This window comes from Microtus ochrogaster, chromosome 16 (assembly GCF_000317375.1).
Source record: "Microtus ochrogaster isolate Prairie Vole_2 chromosome 16, MicOch1.0, whole genome shotgun sequence".
Classification (NCBI taxonomy): domain Eukaryota; kingdom Metazoa; phylum Chordata; class Mammalia; order Rodentia; family Cricetidae; genus Microtus; species Microtus ochrogaster.
Genome location: NC_022018.1, coordinates 42,101,925 through 42,122,133, shown reverse-complemented (window position 1 = coordinate 42,122,133; position 20,209 = coordinate 42,101,925). Strand labels below are relative to the sequence as shown.

The following is a 20,209-nucleotide window of genomic DNA, read 5'->3' as shown; positions in this document are numbered from 1 at the left end:
AGCCTGCTATCTGACATCTTTCACACCCACCAGGACACTTGAAAGCCCTGGGCAGGGCCCCCTTCCCTGGCTGCCTCATTTGCATACAATGAAGGAGGTGGAGCTGGGCCTGAAGGACCTGAGGGGCTTCTGTTTCAGAAACAGACTGTTTCTACCAGAGGCTTTTTTAGCCCCTAAAAGGTTTCTGCTCCTGTATGAAGGTGTGAATTATCCAGCCTCCTGTTCACTTATTCCTAGCATGCCTTCACTCCATTCATGGGGACTGACAGACCAGGTATCACAGTAACTAAATGCTCCTAGTATTCACCTCCTTTGCTTCTCTTTTTTTTTTTTTGGGGGGGGGGGGCGTGGTGGTGCTTAACAGACAAATGTTCGAATACTGGGCCACAACCCCAGCCCAACTCTTGTAACATTTTTTGAGTGGGGGTGTGTGTGTGTGTGAATCTCTGTCCTTTTAAAGACTTCTGCTCTCTAATGAACTTAATAAGTGCCAATTAGCAAAATACAATAAAGATTAAACAGTGCCTGATTCAATTCTATCTGCTGCAAATAGATTTTCCCACCTTTCAATGATCTTTAAAAAAAAAAAAAACCAAAAACAAAACAAAACAAAAAAAACCTATGCAGGGCTAGGGATCAAACCCAGGGCAAACACCCCATACCCTCAGTTATCTCTTAAGAGTAAGTAGTTGGCAAGACAGTCCTTGGTTTTGAAATGAAAATCGATTTATGACAGAAGACACCAAGCTGGGCATAATGGTGTATATACCCCTGCAATCCCAGGACCCAGGAGGCAGCAGCAGGAGCTCACTGCAAGGTCCATGCTAGAACATAGTGAGCTGCAGGCCAGCCGAGTCACATAAAAGGAGACACCAAATTTCCACTTCGTACTGCACTCAGCTGAACATGGTGCCACCTCTCTGGGGTAATTTTCCTGTAGGACAGTGGTTCTCAACCTTCCTCGTGCTTTAATTAATACAGTTCCTCAGGCTGTGGTGACCCCCAAACCAGAAAAAATCATTTGGTTGAAATTTCGTTCCTGTGGTGAATCAAAATGGAACACCTGATACACAGGGTGTCTGATATGTGATTCCCCAAGGGAGGGTCTTTCGACCCCTTCTCCCCAGAGTCACGACCTACAGATTGAGATTATCTGTGCTAGGGTTAATGGCATTCTCCCAAGCACAGGCTGCTCCCACCACGACTTAACTGGAAAGCGACTGAAGTCTATGGCAGCCTGCAAAACCAAGTACCAATCAGTATCTCTCACCTCTCCATCTACACAGCGCCCCAAACGCTACCCTCCAGTCCTCTCCCAACTGTCTCGCTCTGTCCCCAACTCAGCGTCACATTTTCCTGCTTCGGTGTGTGCAAGGCTCTGTCAGCCGAGAAGTACATCTTGTTTTTCCTTCCCTACCTCCTTCTCCACATGGCAAACCCTTCATGGCTGAGGCCTCACTTCCTCTTTCCCCAGCCACTTCCCGCTTGCATCTCTCCCACATGGTCTTGCCAGTTGCCAAGTGTTGTGGAAGCTTACGCCAGGAACCATACCATATGGGTAGCCTTGCCTTCCCAGAGCCTGGTCTAGGTGTCAAGGCAGGGTAACCAACCTAAACACACTGCCGGGACGGCCCACAGTTGAGAAATAAAGAGCACAAACTTCTCCCAATTTGCTTCTCAGCAGACTTCCACTGAAATTATCCAAACTGCCATGAGCAAAACAATTATAATAACCGAGCACACAGGCAGGCCAGTGGTAACTGAGCTGGTGGCACCTAAAACTAAAAATTCTGTTCTTTCAAAACAGTCCTCCTTCGCAGACCCGCCAGACACAGAAAGCAAAGCTCAGAGGGCCCACACCAATTCAGACCCAGTTAGTTCAACAATTCGCTCAGGTCCCCTGTAGAGAACAAAGCACCTATGGTGAGCCCCACCCCCCAAACACTGAGGAAGATGGGATGTTTGTTCTCCATCCTCCAATCCATGCCTCCTGTTTATGAAGCAAAACAGCTCAACAAGGTGGTCCATGCCTCTGATTCCAGCACTTAGGGGCTGAGGCTGGAGGATCAAGAATTACAGGTCAGCTTGGACTGCAAGAGTTCAAAATCAAAGAATAAGAAAAATCAAAGGAACTGAAGCTATATCACCTGAACTAGGCAAACCTGAAGATACTGTGAAATCAATTCAGTTGTCACTACTCACACCACAGATGGATCACTGAACTCTGAGGATCACCACAATACCAATCCAGACCAAATTCTCTTAGTCCCAGCACTAGGGAGGCAGAGGTAGGCAATTTTAAGTTCGAAGCCAGCCTGGTCTACAGAATTCCAGGACAGTCAGGGCTACACAGAGAAACCCTGTCTCGAAAAACCAGAAAGAAAGAAAGAAAGAAAGAAAGGAAGGAAGGAAGGAAGGAAGGAAGGAAGGAAGGAAGGAAGGAAGGAAGGAAGGAAATAACAAATGATTGTAGAACCTGGCTTGGTGATTCATGTTTTATGCTTTTAGCTCCAATTCCAGCACTTGGGAGGAAGAGGCAGTGGGTCTCTGAATTCAAGGCCAGTCTAGTCCAAACAGAGTTAGTTCCAGGAAAGCCAGGACTTTACCTGGGAACTCTACCTCAATCAAAACAAAAACAAACAAACAAAAAGTGATTACAACAAAAAGCAGTGGACTGGATTTTCCTGCAGAAATCCAAAGCGAGCATTCAGTTGCTCGCCTCATCAAAAGTGGGCGCCATACACATCTTACTTTGAAACAACTCCGAGCTGTCCATAACATCAACATGGGTGTCCATGGCAAAGGTTCAGGATAGCCTCTTCCTCCTACTATACATGAAATACCACCTATTCTTATTCTCTGAGGTCACCTTTCTCAGAGGGCCTTGGTGAACATTCCCTTGTCCACTCTAGCTATGCCCCCTTCCAGGTTTTTCTCACAGTTGTGAGCCCCGGGTTTTATTTCTGTGTCTCCCCACACTTCCTTTCTAACAGCACCCAAGAAGACAGCTACTTTGCTGACTATCTGTAGAAGCTGGGACTCTGGGAAGTCTCCAATGTCCCCTTCTGACCACCGCAGAGAGATGGGTGGTTTGGCTCACTCCATCTAGCTAGTCTAGTGGTCTAACTCACGAGTCCAGGCAGAATACGCCATTTCACCGGTGAGGTGTTTCTAGAAATCAGAAACCCTGTCACAACACACTTGTTCCTTTAATATGCATCATAGGGAGGGGTTCTATATGAAGAAAATTTTCAAGGAATACTTATCTGGCGAGTTCATGATACTTTAATGAGAAGCAGTTTTAGCAGAGCGGTGGCCAAGTCCCTGTTGTCCACTTCGCTGTCTGCATCTACTACACACTGCCTCTCCAGGTCTCAAATTCCTTATCTGAATCATGGGGATAATAATTGCACCTACATCACTGGGTCCAAGTATTGTGAAGTATGAAGGGGAGAATGTGGGACAATGGTAACTGGTATGTTCTCTACACATATGAGAATAACTACTGCTCCTACTCATGCCTAGAGTTATCTTTGCACAACAGACTAATGCCACCAAAAGGGTGAAATTGAAGTGTAATCACGTTTTCACTTATGCTATACCTGGCTCAGAGCACATGCAGGTGAGCCTCGGCAATGATGTTTTTACTAACGGTGGCCTGGAACTCAAACGCTGTCTGTGGAACTTCTCCAAGCAACTCTAGACCGATTCATTTGCAGTATGAATACCGTGTGCTAGGTTTCTCCTGTTTAAGACTAGATTTCTAGTTGGGTGTGGTGGTGTACCCTAGAACTCTGAGGGAGAGAGGCAAAAGGATCAGGAGGTGCAGAGCATTCCCTGCTCCCCAAAAGACTGCTTTCCTGTATTCAATCTTCTGCAGCAAAAGGAGACACACTATACTATAGCAACTATCAGACTTCCTGAGACAAGCCAGCACAAACAGCGCTTCCAGAACAACAATCAGGTGAACCTTAGCTTTAAAATTACATCTTACTGATTTATTGGGTGCGTACGTGTCTATATCTGGGTGCGCACATGCCACAGTTTATGTGCGAAGGCCAAGACAATTTGCAGGAGTCAATCCTCTCCTGTCACCATGTTCTCCCAGGAATCAAACTCAGGTCATCAGGCTTCTTAGACAGCATCTTACACTGAGCCCCCTCATCCATCCTGCCGCTGCTTCATTACCCATTATCCTTGAAGCTGCTTTTGAACATCAGAACCTGAGCAGCGCTAACCACTGCCCAAACTCCAACATACATACAGCATTCCCTTGGAAACAAAATGATACGGTCATGTGATTATGAACCATCTACTCTCCCAGTGACAGTCACAATGCACAAAACACCCACAGCTGCACCACGAGTCACTTCCAGAAACAAAAAGTGTGTACTGGTTGTCTGTTCATGTTATTTATTAAAGCTTTTCATCATTTTAATTTACTGCTGCGAAGAAAATGACTTAGCATCTCAAAACTCTGTTTTAATGAACTTACTATGACTTATTTTGAAACTAAAAATACTTTCTTGCCAATTTTCACTGAAAAAGTAATGAAATGATATGACTCAGAAAATAAAATAAGAACTAAAATTTCTGCTAGGTGTAACTACACACATTTAATCTTAGCACTCTAGAAGCAGAGGCAGGAAATTCTGAATTCAAGGACATGAGATCCTGTCCGCATTAAAAAAGAATTTGCCAAAATTATACAAAGCCATCAGAACACTCCTTGTAATTTCCAATGTTTGAAACAAACTATTACACATATGCTAAGATTTGTTGCGTTAAAATTAAGGCTGAATTAAAACAGGTCTCCTGCCTTTCAGAACCACTTAAAATAGAAGAGACAAAGCCAGGCAGTGGTGGCGCACGCCTTTAATCCCAGCACTCGGGAGGCAGAGGCAGGCGGATCTCTGTGAGTTTGAGCCCAGCCTGGTCTACAAGAGCTAGTTCCAGGACAGGCTCCGAAGCCACAGAGAAACCCTGTCTCAAAAAAAAAAAAGTAGAAATCTTCACTGTGAAATCCTGGCTGGCTAGGAATTCCTACTGTAGACCTTGAACTTAGAGATCCGCCTGCCCCTGAATTCTGGGTATTCACGCAACCACACCTGCCAGGCTTGCAGACATTCTGGTACCACGTTCAGGTAAGATAACAGTGGCTTTGGCTTCACGAAAGGACAGAGACACCCTCAGGTCACATCACGAGGAGCTTCTGGATAAAGCCTGCTGGAATTTTAAAGCATTCACCTCATTATTTCGGGCTCAATATTCACCTGGATTCATAATCTTTACGTCTCTTGTCAAGCTTTCTCCCCGCACACCTGCTTTAGATTCCCTGCGTCAGCACAGTAAGAAATCCCATAAGCGCTGTCTCCGCCCTCACAGGCCTAGCTCATCCTTAGGCAATAGGCGGCCTAAGGTATCTGGACAGAAGACATGGCATACCTGAGACATGGTAGTGCCCCAAAATAAGTGGCTATGAGTGGACTGCCTAAGAGTGGGTTTGCATGTTTGTCACCCAAACTTGGATTCTGAATGAACTATGGACAGCAACTATAGATAACCATTACAAGGCAAGCATCTAGTGAGTGGCGTCTACAGTCAACTTAGACCACAAACCCACACACATGTTAAGGTCATGTTAAGGTCCCCCAACTGTTTACATAGTACCTTAAGAACCCAAATTTTAAATTTCAAAATTTATGATTTTAAGCCCAGGTTTGTTTTTTTTTTTTGTTTTGTTTTGTTTTGTTTCCCCCTGCCAAGCCTCTCCTAAGCTATTGTTTGTTTGGAAACAAGGTAGTGTGCAGCCCAGACTGACCTTGAAGCTGGGGAGGTGACCTTGAACTCTTGACCCTCCCTGTCCCCACCTAGTTAGGTTGTAGGCTTGGCCCTGAGCCTCAGCCTGCAAAGGGGGCTATTTCAGTTTTTAAAGCTGTATAATTTGTGGTAGTGGGAGACCAAACTCATGCCCTTATTTAAAAAAAAAAATAGCAAGACAGGGGAAGGGTCTTTGGCCTCCCCCACAACCTCTGTTCGGTTTTTTTTAACAAATACAGACCTGAAGAAAAGTGTGGCTTCAGTTGTGCCATGATTTATTATGGACCAGTGATGTAAAAACATGCAGGGTCCCAAGCAAGAGACAGAAAGCCATGTAGTCCCTCGTGTGGGACCAGAGCTGCCGAGGGGTTTATGGGATGTTCATGTTCCATCAATCAAGATTAAAAATGGGGTTTAGTGGGACTTGAGGTTTTAATGAACATTTGAATGGCCTCAGAAAAGCACTACCCAAATTTGGAACATGGACGGGCCTTCCCTGTGAGGCCATCTAACGGTGGGGGGGGGGGGGCAAGTCAGGCACAAGGGGTAGCTGTGCAGACAAGTACACCCCTGCCCCCAGGAAGCAAGAGTCCTCACTAGGACATGGTTGGCTCCTTGTTGCTTGTTTAGCCCTAGAATCCCATGGAACCTTCTGAGAGTCAGATTGCCGTGCTTCTCTCTGTGGCAAGAGCACAGGGAACATGCCTGAATGCCAGCCTCTAGTGTGTACCAACTCAGCGGAAAACACTCTGCCTGGTTCCAAAAAGATTTCTGTCAGCTAGGAAGAAAAGCTAGCACGGTAGCGACCTGAAGGATGCCTGGGTGGTGATGGGTGGTAAGCCTGCTGATACCAGACAAGACAACCACTCTCCAGCAACAAGGTCCTCCTCCCTCGTGGCATTCTGAGGCCCCCACAGATCTGAGGGAGAGCCGAGTATACACACAGTAGATACACAAGTTTATTGTCAAATAAAATATTGACGCAACTATCAAAGACAGTGAGGGCACCGAATGCCCACTGGGTCTTGATGTGCCTCTAATGAAGAACTAAGTTGGAAAACCAGGTCATGAAAAGAGCCCTGATCTGAGCAATTCTGAAGACTCCTAGCTTGGAGTCTTACCGGAAAACCTCTTCCCATGAGTCCTTCCTTTGCTCCTAAGCCAAACGTAGTAAAACTAGAATGGATGAAAACTCAACAGTCTTAAGACTTCAGTGTGCAGGGCAGGGGAGATGGCTCAGTGGGGAAAAGGAGCTTGCCACCAAGCCTGACAACCTGAGTTCAATCCATGGGATCCACGCTATTTCCAGAGAGAACTGATTCCCAAATTGCCCTTTGGCCCTCACACAGGCACTGTAGCCAGAAGGCTCGTGTTTCACATATAAATGCAATTTAAAACAACAATAATAATACATCTCACCTGAATACAATTCAAAAGCTCCAGCCACGGACAACAAATTTCCTGTTCCCTTTAAAAATCAGGGAACTAAAAAGAGAGGAGGCAGAAGAAAGAAGAAAGCAACTCAATGGCTCCCACTAAGAACCTACCTAACGTAGCCGGGCGGTGGCGGCACCCACCTTTTTTAATCCCAGCACTCGGGAGGCAGAGGCAGAGGAGGCAGGTGGAATTCGTAGGCCAGCCTGGTCTACAAGAGCTAGTTCCAGGACAGTTAGGACTGTTACACAGAAATACCATCTCGAAAAATAAACAAGCAAAAAAATAACCTACCTAACATCCGCACTCTCATTATTATGACTTTTCATACTTCATCTATGCTGGGTACATATTTTTACCAAATAAACAGTACAGGTAGAAAAAAATGTATCAAAAGAGTAAATTGATTTTTAAAGATAAATAAATAAAATATAAAACTTCATTCGTCAATTTTACTTAGGCACACCTTCCAATCTCAGAAAATTAGAGATGCCAGAGACAGAAGCCACCCAGCTGGGCAGGCTTCCCAGGGACCGTCCTACCTTTATGTCACTTCAAATCCACATAAGCTCCCACTTCTACACCCACACGAACTCCAGGCCAATGAGAGTTTTCAGAAACCAGCTTTCTAACTGATCTTGCAGACCGAAGGAGAAACCAGAAGCTTCCTCCTGTCTGTTCTCTACTGTGGGTAGGCGTGGCCTTAAAAGGCTAATTTCAAAATGCCACTCCTGGGTGTAAAAGGTTTTACAGCTCTCCTGGCTCTTAGCACCTCAGGCACGATGCTCCAGCCTTACACGCTCTGGCCTTTTCCTCCTTCCTTACAGACATCATCCCCTCTTCCAATCCCAGGGCCTTTGAGCAAGCTGTTCTCTGAAGTACCCGCATTCTTTTGTCTTTCGAGTTTGCGTATAAATGTCTCTTCCATAGGATGCTTTTCCTGACCTGTCTCCCAGAATCCTCCGCTGACCTACCTCCCTGTCATGATAACTCATGGCACAGACATCAATGAACACACTGCTGACCCTGCTTCTCTGTGTATAATGTGTTCTCTGAGAGGCTAACAGATGTCTTACCCTAACTAAAGCCTTGGTGATCATTAATATCTTCAAAGTAAATAAAATTTATGCATATTATGGAAACAAAAAAATACCATGGGTTTCATAAAAGTGATGTAAAACTACCTGTTTTCCAAAGAGACTGAATTAGTTGCCTGATACAAAATTCAGTTGGGCTTTTTGTTGTTGTTGATTTTGAGACAGAACCTCTCTATGTACACCAGCCTGGCCCCATACTCATGGAGAGCATCCTGCTTCTACCTCCCAAGCAATGGGATTAAAGGTGTGTGCTACCACGCCCAGCCTGATATGCAGTCTTTAAAGAGGGATGTGAAGTTTAAAGCTCTTGAACACTGCTCAATGAAACTTAATTTTCACAATCTAGATACAAACCAAGGTGCCAATGGTATACCTTAGCATCAGAACATTTGTCAAGCATCTGCAAGGCTCTGCGCTCATCACCAACAATATAATCAACCCATAAAGATCCAATTCAGAAGTGAAAATTGCGCATCCTTTAAATTATACTTGGTATTTAGGTGTGGTGTCCCTGTATTCAAATTTAACTCGGGACCAGCCTGTATTACACAGTGAAATCCTGCCTCATGCCTCAAAAAAGCTATGTTAATATTATATGTGTATATGTAGTATTTTGTATATAAATAAAATTTCAGGGTAAGGCTATAACCCAGAGACAGAGGTACTTGCCTAGCATGTGCAATGCCCTAAATTCAATACCCAGCACAAACACAAAGGCAAATTATACTTGATTTAAATCTTCAAGTGTTTAGCCAGATACACAGATTTAATCAACCATTCTACAGGAACTGCTTTGAGATGTTCAATACAGGTAAAAAGAAAACAGCTTTTCATTATTTTTACTTTCTATGTTGGGCAGTGGTAACACATGCTTTTAATTCCAACACTCGGGAGGCAGAGGCAGGTGGATCTCCGAGTTGAGACCATCTACCCTACAGAGTGAGTTCTAGGACAGTCAGGGATACACAGAGAGAAGCCCTCTCTCAAAAAATAAACAAATTTTATTTTCTAATTCCAGGACTCCTAGGCAGAAGCAGGTAGATCTCTGTGAGTTTGAGACCAGCCTGGTCTACACAGAAAGTTCCAGGGCTACATAGAGAGACCCTTTCTCAAATATCAAAATGTTTACTTTCTCCACCAGAAAGGAACTCAGCTAAAAATTAAAAGTTAGCACAGCTGACTGCATTTGCCAACTCTCAGTTTGACCTAGCAGGTAGGCATTTAAGACTAAAAGTGTGTGTGTGTGTGCTACTGAGGGACAACCATGTCCTTGTACACATTCGACAGCATTAATAACTTCATCCTTAGAAAGGATTCTATAAACTCTCTCTCTCCTCTCTTGTGTGTGTGATTATTTAGCAAGGAAACCCATGTGCATGGTTTTATATCACAATGTTTTTTCTTGAACCAGGCAGGGCACTGTGCACTCCAGGCTTGCCACAAACTAACTATAAAGCTGAGGATGACCTTGAACTTCTAATCCTCCTGTCTCCATTTTCTGAGTTCTGGGTATTCCGGCTATGTTTGGAACCCCCCCCCCCACTCCAGTTTTCCAGCATCATCATTTCTATACAATGTGTGTATCTTCTTAAAGACAGAGATGATGCTGTGAACTCAGAAGCATTTCACATCACAGCCGTTTCAGTCAGCATAAAGGAGAGCCCCTAAAACAATGGCAAGCCTTCATTCCTCCGATCTCCAAGCAGTATCTACCATGTGTATGGATGCAGACACACACAAATGAAGGAGGAATGAAGGAAGATCCATATCCTGTATATTTCTGGTTTGGGGTTTTGTTTTAAGTCCAAGGAGTAATGGGAGGAAAAGATGTTGAATTATACACAGACCAACACTCCTATTAACTCATACCACTAATGAAGCAAAACTCTAACTAAGCAGAGAAAATGGGCCCACTTGCTGGAGCTCTGAAATGATCTCGTCTTTGATCTGGGTGCCCATCTCTCCTATTTAATGTAAACTTCAAACCAAGAGCCACGAAAAGTGGTTGTAATTAGCAAAGGCCCCAGTGTGACAGCTTTTAGAGCAACCAAGCATTCAAAAAAAATTTTTTTTTCTTTTAATGAAACTGAGCCAACTTTTATTTTGGATTTTAGAAACTCAAGATGTTCCCACCAATGTGCATCTAGAACCAAACCTTGGCATGATGGGAGTGCAAAAAAAAAAAAAAATGTGTACGTCTGTGGGCCTGGGCTCCGGATTACAGGTGTCTCTTCTCCAAAACTGACTGGTTTTTTGTATCAGAACTCAGCACACACTAACGCATGAGCACCAGCTAAGCAATTGTCAGGCTATAGATACTAGGGATGGGGGAAAAAAAAACGTTCCTGAGGTGGGAAAACGTTGGGGGTGGGGCTATTCTGTACGAAGGACAAAACAGTCCCCAGAAGACAGGGTTTATTTTGGGGAGAGGCAAGACTGGCTTCTAGCTGGAGAAGAGCTGGACACACAGCAGGAAGAAGCACAGCCTATTGGAAAGCAGAGAGAAGTTTCTCAGAACGGCAGTGGTGAAGGGGGGCTGGCAAGAGCTAGGCTAGAGACTGCATGTGGAGGCTGTTGATGGAGGTCCTGCGGGCCATGTGAAGGCCCTTGGGTTTCTTCCTGGAGACACAAGCAGCCGTTTTCAAGCGGACGGTACACACCACTCTGTGGACAATGCACGGTAAACTGCAGAAGGGAGGAACTGGAGACAGGAAATTAACTTAAGAGACATTTGCGACACCGCGAGGGGTTCTGCCCAATGTGGGGACAAGTCGCTGAAGACAGTGAGGCAGACAGCCTGGCCTGGCCGCCTGAAAACACGGTACACTTCAGATCCCTGAAGGGAGGGAGACGACTTTCATTTTTACAAGGACCTGTAGGGCGAGGTGCCTGAAGGTTCCAGCTTGGGCAAAGTTGTAAAAAGAAAGAGCTGGGAGTTGCCCGTTCAGAGGTGAGAGAAGAGGGCAGGAACACACCCAAACACTGGAGGCGACAGTCCCTTACCTCTTTTAGGCAAGGGGCTGAAAAGGTGGCTGCTGAGCTGTGGCATTGTGTGCTCTCGGCACAGCTGGTCCACTGGTGTGAGAGATAAAAGCTATGATCCAGATGCACACAACATGACCGGGAGAGGCCAGAGCATCACAGCCTTTCCCATTCAAAACACTGTCTCCTTTACTCGCCGCTCCAGGCCTTGCCTGGTGCCAGTGTGAGAAGCTTAAGGTGGTAGGCGAGGAGGGCCCGGGTAAGGGTAAAGCAAGTGGTATGTGTAACTCTCTCCTGACGTTGCTAGGCATTTCCCTGTGGGGTCCCAAGTACCTGCAGTAGCTGTGCCCCTACCTCCATCTCTGTGCCCTTTCCTTCTTTCCTCCCTAGCCTATCTTGCCAAGAGATGTCTGGATCAAAGACTGGGCTCAGATAGATAGATAATTATGGAAGAATTTTACAAAAATTTGAGAAACAAAATGAAGAGAGACTGCGAGTGCCCAAAAGCATCGAGCAAGTAAGGGCTAGTTCAAACACTTAAAAAAAAAAAAGATATATATTCCACATAACTTAAAAATGAGGGAACCCGACAGAAGAGCAGCTGAAGAGTGATGTGAACGCTGAGCTAGGAACAAGAGCAGCCTCCTGTCAGTGAATCGAGGCTGTTCTAGAACCTGTTAGTAAATAAGTTCTAACAGGGTTTTCCAAGTATATTATCACCACTCAACATTTTCCCCACCCTCAAACTGTCTGTGAAACTTTGAACCTGCCAACCGAGCTCCCTTCCAGCATGCAATAAAGAGCTTACTGAGTCTATCGAACTGTGCATCTCCCCACAAGACGCACGCAAGATGGAGTGCACATTCAGTCTGCTTGGGACACGGCTACTGTGCCACCCCCTCTTTTCCTTGTAGTACCAGGGATCGAACCCAGGGCTCAGCAGCGTAGAGGGGCACCCTGACTGAGCCCAACTGCTGGGAAGTGGACTCTTTTTCTGGACGTCTGGGGCTGAATACTCAAGTCTCCATTGCATGAGAGTGGAGAGAGGCTGCCCTGCACTGCTGCATTGAAGGAGGTGTATTAGCATCTAGTCTCTGTTCCTTACAGGCTAACGGATTCCCCCTCCTCAATGGGGTTGGGGAGTGGTCAAAGTAAAATATTCCCAGACACCGCTACAACCAACAGGCTGACAGCCATTCCTTCGATGAGTAAGTCCTAAGGTTGTTGTCACCTGACTTTCTAAAAGCTCTTAAGTGAACCCCATTAACAAGAATCTGCTAGTTGTGTCTGCTCCTCGCCCTGGAATGCAAAAACTGCATTATGTTGGTTGCCATCCCTCCCTTATGAGAAACTACTAGGTAAATTCAATCAACGGTAAAGGGATTGTAAAAAAAAAATCTGGAAAGGAAGTCTGGAGTGGATACCCACAAAGCATCTTGAGCTCAAAAATACACTGATTTCTTCCATATATAGATTTTGACTTTCTGGAACATTAACTTCACCCTTCCAGCAATGCCCCGGGGTAGAAAAGCTAATGAAAAGATGTGTATAATAGCATTCAGCAGCTGCGATGCAGCCAATGGGAGTGTTGTGTGTGTTTGTTTGTTTGGATTTCCTTACACCTTCAAATTCAAGCAGAGAATTGCTTCCAAAAGGGTCTGCCCTCATTTTAAAACACCACCACAGAGAGAGAGCCACAGTATCTGTGAACTGCTAAGTCCTCTGAGGCCAGGCTGCTTCCAGCCAGCAGTCAGGAGTCAGAGGTCAGGATGAACCTAGCTGTAAATCTGTGCTGTTCTGAGTTCAAACTCAGGATTGTTGCTAAATGTCTTCTCAAAAGGAGGCTGAAACTTAGTCTCAGAAACTACATCTCCGCCCCCCACCTTGAAAAAAAGAGGAAATGCAAAAGTAATTCAATGACCAGCCTATCAAACACTTTAGAAACAATCCTTCCCCAGCCTTGGAAAAGGGGGTGAAGGGATGAAATACCGAGCTAGCTCAGGGGAAAAACAAATAGAGCATTTAAAAGCTTTATCTAATTACCCCCACTGAGACTTTTTCTCTTCAGTCTGGCTGTCTGACAAAACCAGTGGGGGTTTTCATTCTCTCCTCTCTCTCCACCCGGTGAGTTCCACCACCCTCAAGGAGCCCTCAGGTGAATCGTGGCCGCAGCAGCCAGTCAGTCCCCAGGCCCTGGCCTTTACGGAGGTTTTCAAATTCTCTCAGCATTAGTTGCCTGAATCACACAGAACAAACAGTCTCCACCCTCTCCCACTGCTTTGTCTGAAGCACCTAATTCACCAGCAGTCACCGCTCCCGATGGGCAGACGGCTAACCTGCAGCCCGCAGGCCCATCAAAGCAGGCTGCAGGATCGGAGCTCCCTGTCCCCGCCTCCCCACCCGCCCGCCCCCAATTCAGCTGCCAACAAGCGGGGTGAACTCTCCAGGCGTGCTCGGGTGCCCTTCAGACCACGTTGGGCACCCGAGGAACGTGAAGAGAGAGACCTTGAGAAAAGCTGAGCTGATGACACAGCTCGGGAAGACTAACTGCTAACTAGGAAAGGCTCCTCCCCACCTTCCTCATTCTTCGGCCTCTGCAGTAAAGAAAACACCAGCAGACAGGTTTCCTTTCCTTGGTCGGCTTGCCATGTGGGAGTGGGGGAAATTAAAAGTAAGCGATGCATTTCAGAAAGCACATCGCATGCCTCCCTCTGGGTTCAGATGGTACACCTCTTACCACTGACTTATTATCCTCTACTCTTGGGCATGGCAAGCATTCTTTGACCCCTGCACTTGAGAGAGAGAGACGAGATTGTTTCTACTCAAGAACTGCAGTCTAAACCTAAAAACTGAGAGAAAAGAAATGGGAAAACCCGTCAAGAGGCCTGCTTGATAGGTCAAAAAGACAGGTATAACCTTGAGGCAGGGAAGCTTCTGGCTTCGCAGCAGGCCTGCCTCTCAACAAAAGTGATAGCTTCCAGCCACTAGTTCAAGCCTACTTGCATCTTTCATATCTCCATGAAAACTTCAAGAACCCTGAAACACACTTAAGACAAACTGCAAACCACAATACTTTTTGCCTCTAACATCTGCTCAGTCCCTCCAAATACATTCTAAACCTAGAATAATTGTTTTTAAAAGGGTTATCTATGAGCTGGATTGAATAAACAGAGCCACAGAAGCAGTAACATGGGCCAGAAACGGCCACATCCACAACGAATCCGGGAAGAAAGCAAGCTATTGCCTCCTCATCAGGAGGGATCACACTGTAGTTACTACTGATACTATATTGCACTTCTGTCTTTTGAATGAAAATACATTTAATAAAAATACAAAGGTAAAACATCACCTTTGTGGACTATGTAGAATTTCCAAAACAAACATAAAAATCTGTTATTAATGTGAAAGCAGGTGACGTTATACACACATAACAACGAGGAAGTTCAACCTCTTAAAAGACAAGAAAGTCATCCCTGACAAGCTGCCATTTGATAGCACAGCACCGGGTCAGAGAATACTAAACTTCAATGAAAGATACTGAACAAAAGTTATTTAAATAACAAAAACAAAAACCAACTTTAACATCCTACCTTCCTAGGTCAAAAAACACGTAGGATCCAGAAATTAATTAAACCTAGTAAATAATGTAAAACAGGGAAGGACTTCCTTTCAAAAAAGCTTTGGTTAATTTTAGCATCCTTCTGTTTAGCTGCTTAGCAACCTTTATCCTATGACCTTCTAAGCACCACCTACTTTTCAGAAGGATAATGAATAGAAACATCAAAAGGACCCACTTCTCACTACTTTCTAGAGGGCCTGTTTAGCCAATTTCTGTAAAAAGTTTATATTAACTATGCCATGCAAAACCCTAAGAGGATAGAATTTTTCAACTTCATTAACCAGGAAATGTACTTAGCTGAAGCTGCTAAGTGGTGTTAGCAAGTGAGCACACAATAGCGAGAAAGACTTCCCAACTGACCTAGGAAGTGAACCAACATAGCAGCTCAAAACAGCCAAGTAAAAAACAGAAGTCTGCTAACAGCTGTTAGTCGGTGCCTGGCTTAGGGCAGATCACCAATAAACAGCTGTTGATCAAATGAGGACGAAGGCACTCAGGTTTTATTTTTCCTCCGTCCACAATCAAGTACCCCTACTGGATGCAAATAAGCTCTCTTCAGGTTGATAGGTTCTGCCTGAAGAAATCTACGATAAAAGCCCCTTCCATCAAAAGGCCACTTGTCCAATGATGTAAATGGTTAGGAATGGATGAACCACCTGTACCAGTTGAGTCAGACAAATGCTCCCCATCACGTCCACGGTAAGAGTACTGTCTGAGTTTCAGATGAGAAATAAAGTGGTATCCAGGGAAACGGGGAGAATAGTATCCCATGTACCACGGAGCATCAGCAGCATTTCTTAGGAGTTAAGCCTTTCTTAAAAACCAAACACCCTGAAAAAGACAACTAGCTTACTTTAAAACAAAAAAACAAAAAAACTTCAAGATTGGGACAGTGCAAGTTAACTAATCTGAAATGGAGAAGGGGACACAATTAAATCAAAGTACTCCTCTTTCTTTTGTAAAAATTGGGGAAGGAATTTTTTTTCACACATTTAAAACTTGATTAGAGCCATTCAAATGTTTAATTCATCAGTGTAACCAAATACATCAAAGCAAGACCCGTCAGTAGATACCCCAATGGATAGAGGTAAAAACAAAACAAAAACCAACTCCAAAGCTCTAAAACGAGTCCACCCATGCACATAAAGTCTGAAGAGTACACTGAACTCTTTCCATAAAAACTATGGCTTCTTTAAGCTCGCACAGAATTTTCTTGCAAATTTAAACCAAGACTTTAGCTTCCAACTCAGACTTCCGAGTTAAATTCTCTTGGAAACTATACCTGCCTACTCAAGAAAGCATCAAACTCAGAGGATGTGAAAAAAAAAAAAAACGGCAACACATTCTTTTCTTGGCTGTACTCATCTCTCCACCTTCCACTCCAATTAACTATTGCACAATATGCTCGCACTCAGACACAGACCACCATATTATCTGAAAAAGAAATCTCACAACCAGGGGATGCACAAGCAGCAGGTCAGCCTTTGCAGAAATCATTTCCAGAAATACTTCGCCAACTTCCAGCATCCAACAAACTTTCTTCCCATAAGCTTTAATAGGGATATGCTTAGCTCTAAACTCTAAAACAAGACCGAGGGCTGAAAACCTGAAGGCAAGGTTTTCAACATCCCCAAAAGGCTATTATTTTTCACCCTTGTATCAATCTCCACCACCACCTCTACCAGCATCCCCCAAAGAAGAAATCCCCTCCGAAGTGCCCCTAATGTGTGCTGCTGCTGGCTCTGAAGCCGTGTAGAATTTCGTAATGGAATGTGAACTGCTCGTCCGGATCTGGGCTCACGTTCTATCTCTTAACCAGTAAGGAGCGAGGGAGGGCAAATCTGCTGAGCAAGGAGAAATAACTTTCCTCCTCTTTTATAACCCATCACGGATGCACCGAGGACGAGGGACGCAAGCTACACGCGGCGCCTGTCAAGTGGCCGAGCCCAAGCCCAGTGGGGTCCCCAAGCCCCTAGACCTCGGCCGGCTGCCCGCGGGCACAGTCGCCGCACCCCGCACTCACCCGGGGCCGGAGAGCGGGTCACATCCTCGACGCGACCCTGGCCCTGTACAGAAAACACACCGCCTCCCAGGGAGGGGGCCGGCGACGGGAAGGACCTCCCCTGCTCCTTAGCAACCATTAAGGTCGCAGTTTCCTAAGAGACCGCGAACGGGGTGGGGGAGCGGGGAGCTGGGCCTGATGGGGGGGGGCTGCCTCTCGTCGTCGTCGTTTCCCCCCCCTACCCACCCCACCACAGTCACCGGCTTCCCCCACTCTCCTCGCTCGGCGGTAAGGGCCGGGGTGTGAGGAGAAAGCGAAGCCCCAGAACTCCAGAAAAAATTGGTCCAGCGGGTGGCGGACAAAAGTTTCCTAGCGCGCTCCACAGCTGGGCGGTGGGGCGGGCGCCGGCCCCGCCTCGGATGCTCCCGGCCTCCTTCCTGTGCTCGTGACGGCGCCGGGCGCGAGCCCCCCCTCCGCGATGCAAGCTCGCCCCACGCTGGGGGCTCCCCCAAAGCTCGTACCTAGTCAGCCTCAGAGTCACCAACAATACGTGTCGGCCCGGCCCGGGTCGCCGCCTCCCTTCCTCCCCAGCGACGGTGGTCGCCCGCAGCCCCGCCGCCAGCCGGGAGCCCGCAGAGGGCGCGGGGCTGCCTGCCGCCCCTCCCGGTCGGCGCCGTCCGCCCGGGAGGATCAAAGTCCGCAGAGCAGGGCGCGGCGGATGCTCCCACTGAGCAGCCCCGAACGCGCAGCCCCCCGCGCCTGCACCCCGGGTGGGCACCCCCGGATACCTTGCGGCGGCTGGTAGGCTCCGTCATCTCCGTGCTTCCCGACCCGAGAGAGACTAGAAAGTATGTAGGAGAAAAGTTTCCCCTCCCACATGGGGGGGAGGATGTCGGGGGAGAGAGGGCGGAAGATGGAGAGCAGCGCTGGGAAGATGTTTCTGGCCCGTGGTGCGCGCACCATCCGAGTCCCGGCGGTACTGGTTAAAAATAAACTCGGCGACGCGGGTCGGGCCGGATTCCTGCGCTCGGACGGCTAATATGGATGCGCATCAGGTCCTGCTGGCGGGGCGCTGCGGCGGCTCGCGCAGGGAGCTGGTTGGCAGAGCCGGCAGCTCGGGAAGGGGAAAGAAGCGGAGGAAGGGGAGGAGGAGGAGGAGGAGCGGCCGGGCGCGCAGCCCGAGGGGAGAGGGCTGCCCAGCTCATCCCGGCCGCCCTTACCCCGCACCCCCAACCGAGCGCATGCTGCGCGGCGTGGGGCGCGCGGGTCCTTTCTGCCAAACGCCGAGTTTCAGAAGTACACCGCGCTCTGCACACTTCACCCTCCCCATCCCCAAAAAGTTCTTTAAAAGGTCGCTCCGGCAGCGCCCCGGTCATCTCGCAGCCACCCGAGTGCCGCAAGCGGGGACTCGGGATGTGTACTTACGGCCCGGCAGGGTGCTGGGCTTCCAGGCATGATGCGGTAGGGACCGGTGGGCTTCGGGGAGAGAACGAGGAGAGATGCAAACTTGTTCCGGAAAAGGAATCAAAATGGCGTTTCTGGATGTGCAAAGTTCATCAACTCCGCAGTCACTTCCCCTCCTCCTCTTCTCCCATAGGGAGGGAGGTGGGCGAGGAGCTGGCGACCCCGTTGCCCCAGCCGTCTTCTCGGCCCCCGCCTCGGCCCCCCGCCCCGCTTCCTCGCCCGCACGCAAGGAGACTCGCTCTCCCCCTCTCACCCTGATAAGTAGACACATCACGTGTTGCTCCTGCGAGTCTCCTGGGGACGTGTTACAGAGCTGCCGCAGCGGCCGCGGTGGCTTGAGCTGGGGGAGTCGGTAGGACCGCGGTACCCGGCTATCCCAATCTTCACCCCCGCCCCAATTTAAGGTAGGCAACCGCAGTTGCCACTATCTCAGGATGGATGGAGGTGGAGTCCCCACCATACCCCAATAGCAGATCCAAGTTTGCCCCCACGCCCTCCTAGGCGCCCGGGGCCAGGGGCGGGCCCAGCCGCCCGAGGGGAAGGGTCTCAGCGGCTGCAGCTGAGCGCAATTCCGATCCACCCAGCACTCACTGGTGGTCACTATCTCCGGCCAACGTGCCCCCTCCTCTCCAGCCCCTCACAGCCAGTGGCTCTCGGCCCGCGGCTTTCCATCACTCTACAACACGGTTTGTTTCCCTATTTTAACAGAGTCAGGGGAAAGGCAGAGATACGGAGAGAAGCTTGGGGGGACGCCCGGGAGGCCCGAGAGAGGGTACTGTGGTGACGGTGAGCCCCCAGATCCGTCTCCGCTCCCCTGAATCTGAAAGCGGGGTCCCAACCTGCACAGTGCCTTCTGAAGTACGCGGTCCTCGCCCTGCATCCAGGTGGGGCGAGTAAGAGGATGGGGCCGGAGATTAAAGAGCAGGCGCTTCACCCCGCCCCCAACCTCTTACAGTTTCTCTCCCAAGTTGGTCCTTCCCACCAGCGGAGCGACTTTGGAACTTGCTTCTCTTCTAACAAACGCGAGGGTCCTAAACTTTTGTCACTTTGCCTTCTCACTTCCTACAAATGATGCTGACAGCCCGAGAGGTGCCTAAGGAAGGCGTCTACCTCCACCTTGTCCCCACCCCGCGAGGAATGGCTGGTGCTGTGTCATCCACGTCTCCCTTCGAGGCGACAGGGAAGCCACATGAACTATCTCTTTCTCTCAGAGGGCTCCTGTTTCAACTCTGAAAAGCACGGGTCCTCCTGTGAGCCTCTCTCCATCTCTGGGGCTCCCGAAGCCACCACACTGCCTTGGCCCGAGTTATCACAGAACCCAGAGAAGCCAGGCCTCAGCTGTGCTTCCTCCATAAAGCAGCTGACATGTTTCCAACTAGCAAGACAGTTTCTACGTAGGTTCCAAAGGGGGCTTGTTCTCGGCCTTTGGATACATATTCAGAAAGATAAGAATAATAGTTACCTTTACACACACACACACACACACACACACACGCACACACAAATTCTGAAGATAAAAAGCACCACAGAAAACAGGACTATAGAGTTATGCATTTGGGACCACTTAGTTGATGTTACACATGCAGAAAGCTGGCTACACGCTATTTAGTATGACCTTTGCCCTAACTCCACCCCATGGGCTCCTCTTGGAATGCTCCAGCACCCTAGAGTTGTAAAGCCCATTACAGACTTTAATTTGAAGTCTTCCTTCAAATGTTGTCTAGTTTGGGAGGACTACAGACAGAAGTGTCTGTCTGAGGATAGAATGAACAAAACGAAGCCTGGCCAAGA

General features: G+C 47.7%; 1 protein-coding gene across 2 annotated transcripts in view; it reads right to left on the bottom strand.

Annotated features, from left to right (window-relative positions):
* Positions 1–18,613, bottom strand: part of Rreb1 (ras responsive element binding protein 1) — a 125,976-nt gene extending 107,363 nt beyond the window's left edge. The window contains exon 1 of one of the 2 annotated variants that reach the window (XM_026783059.1): positions 18,380–18,613. The gene's annotated coding sequence lies outside the window, so the exon portion shown is untranslated. Of the gene's footprint in view, positions 1–17,742; positions 17,936–18,379 lie in introns of those variants that run through there. The other variant, XM_026783060.1, reaches the window with a different exon arrangement.
* Positions 18,614–20,209: the final 1,596 nt, after the last annotated feature.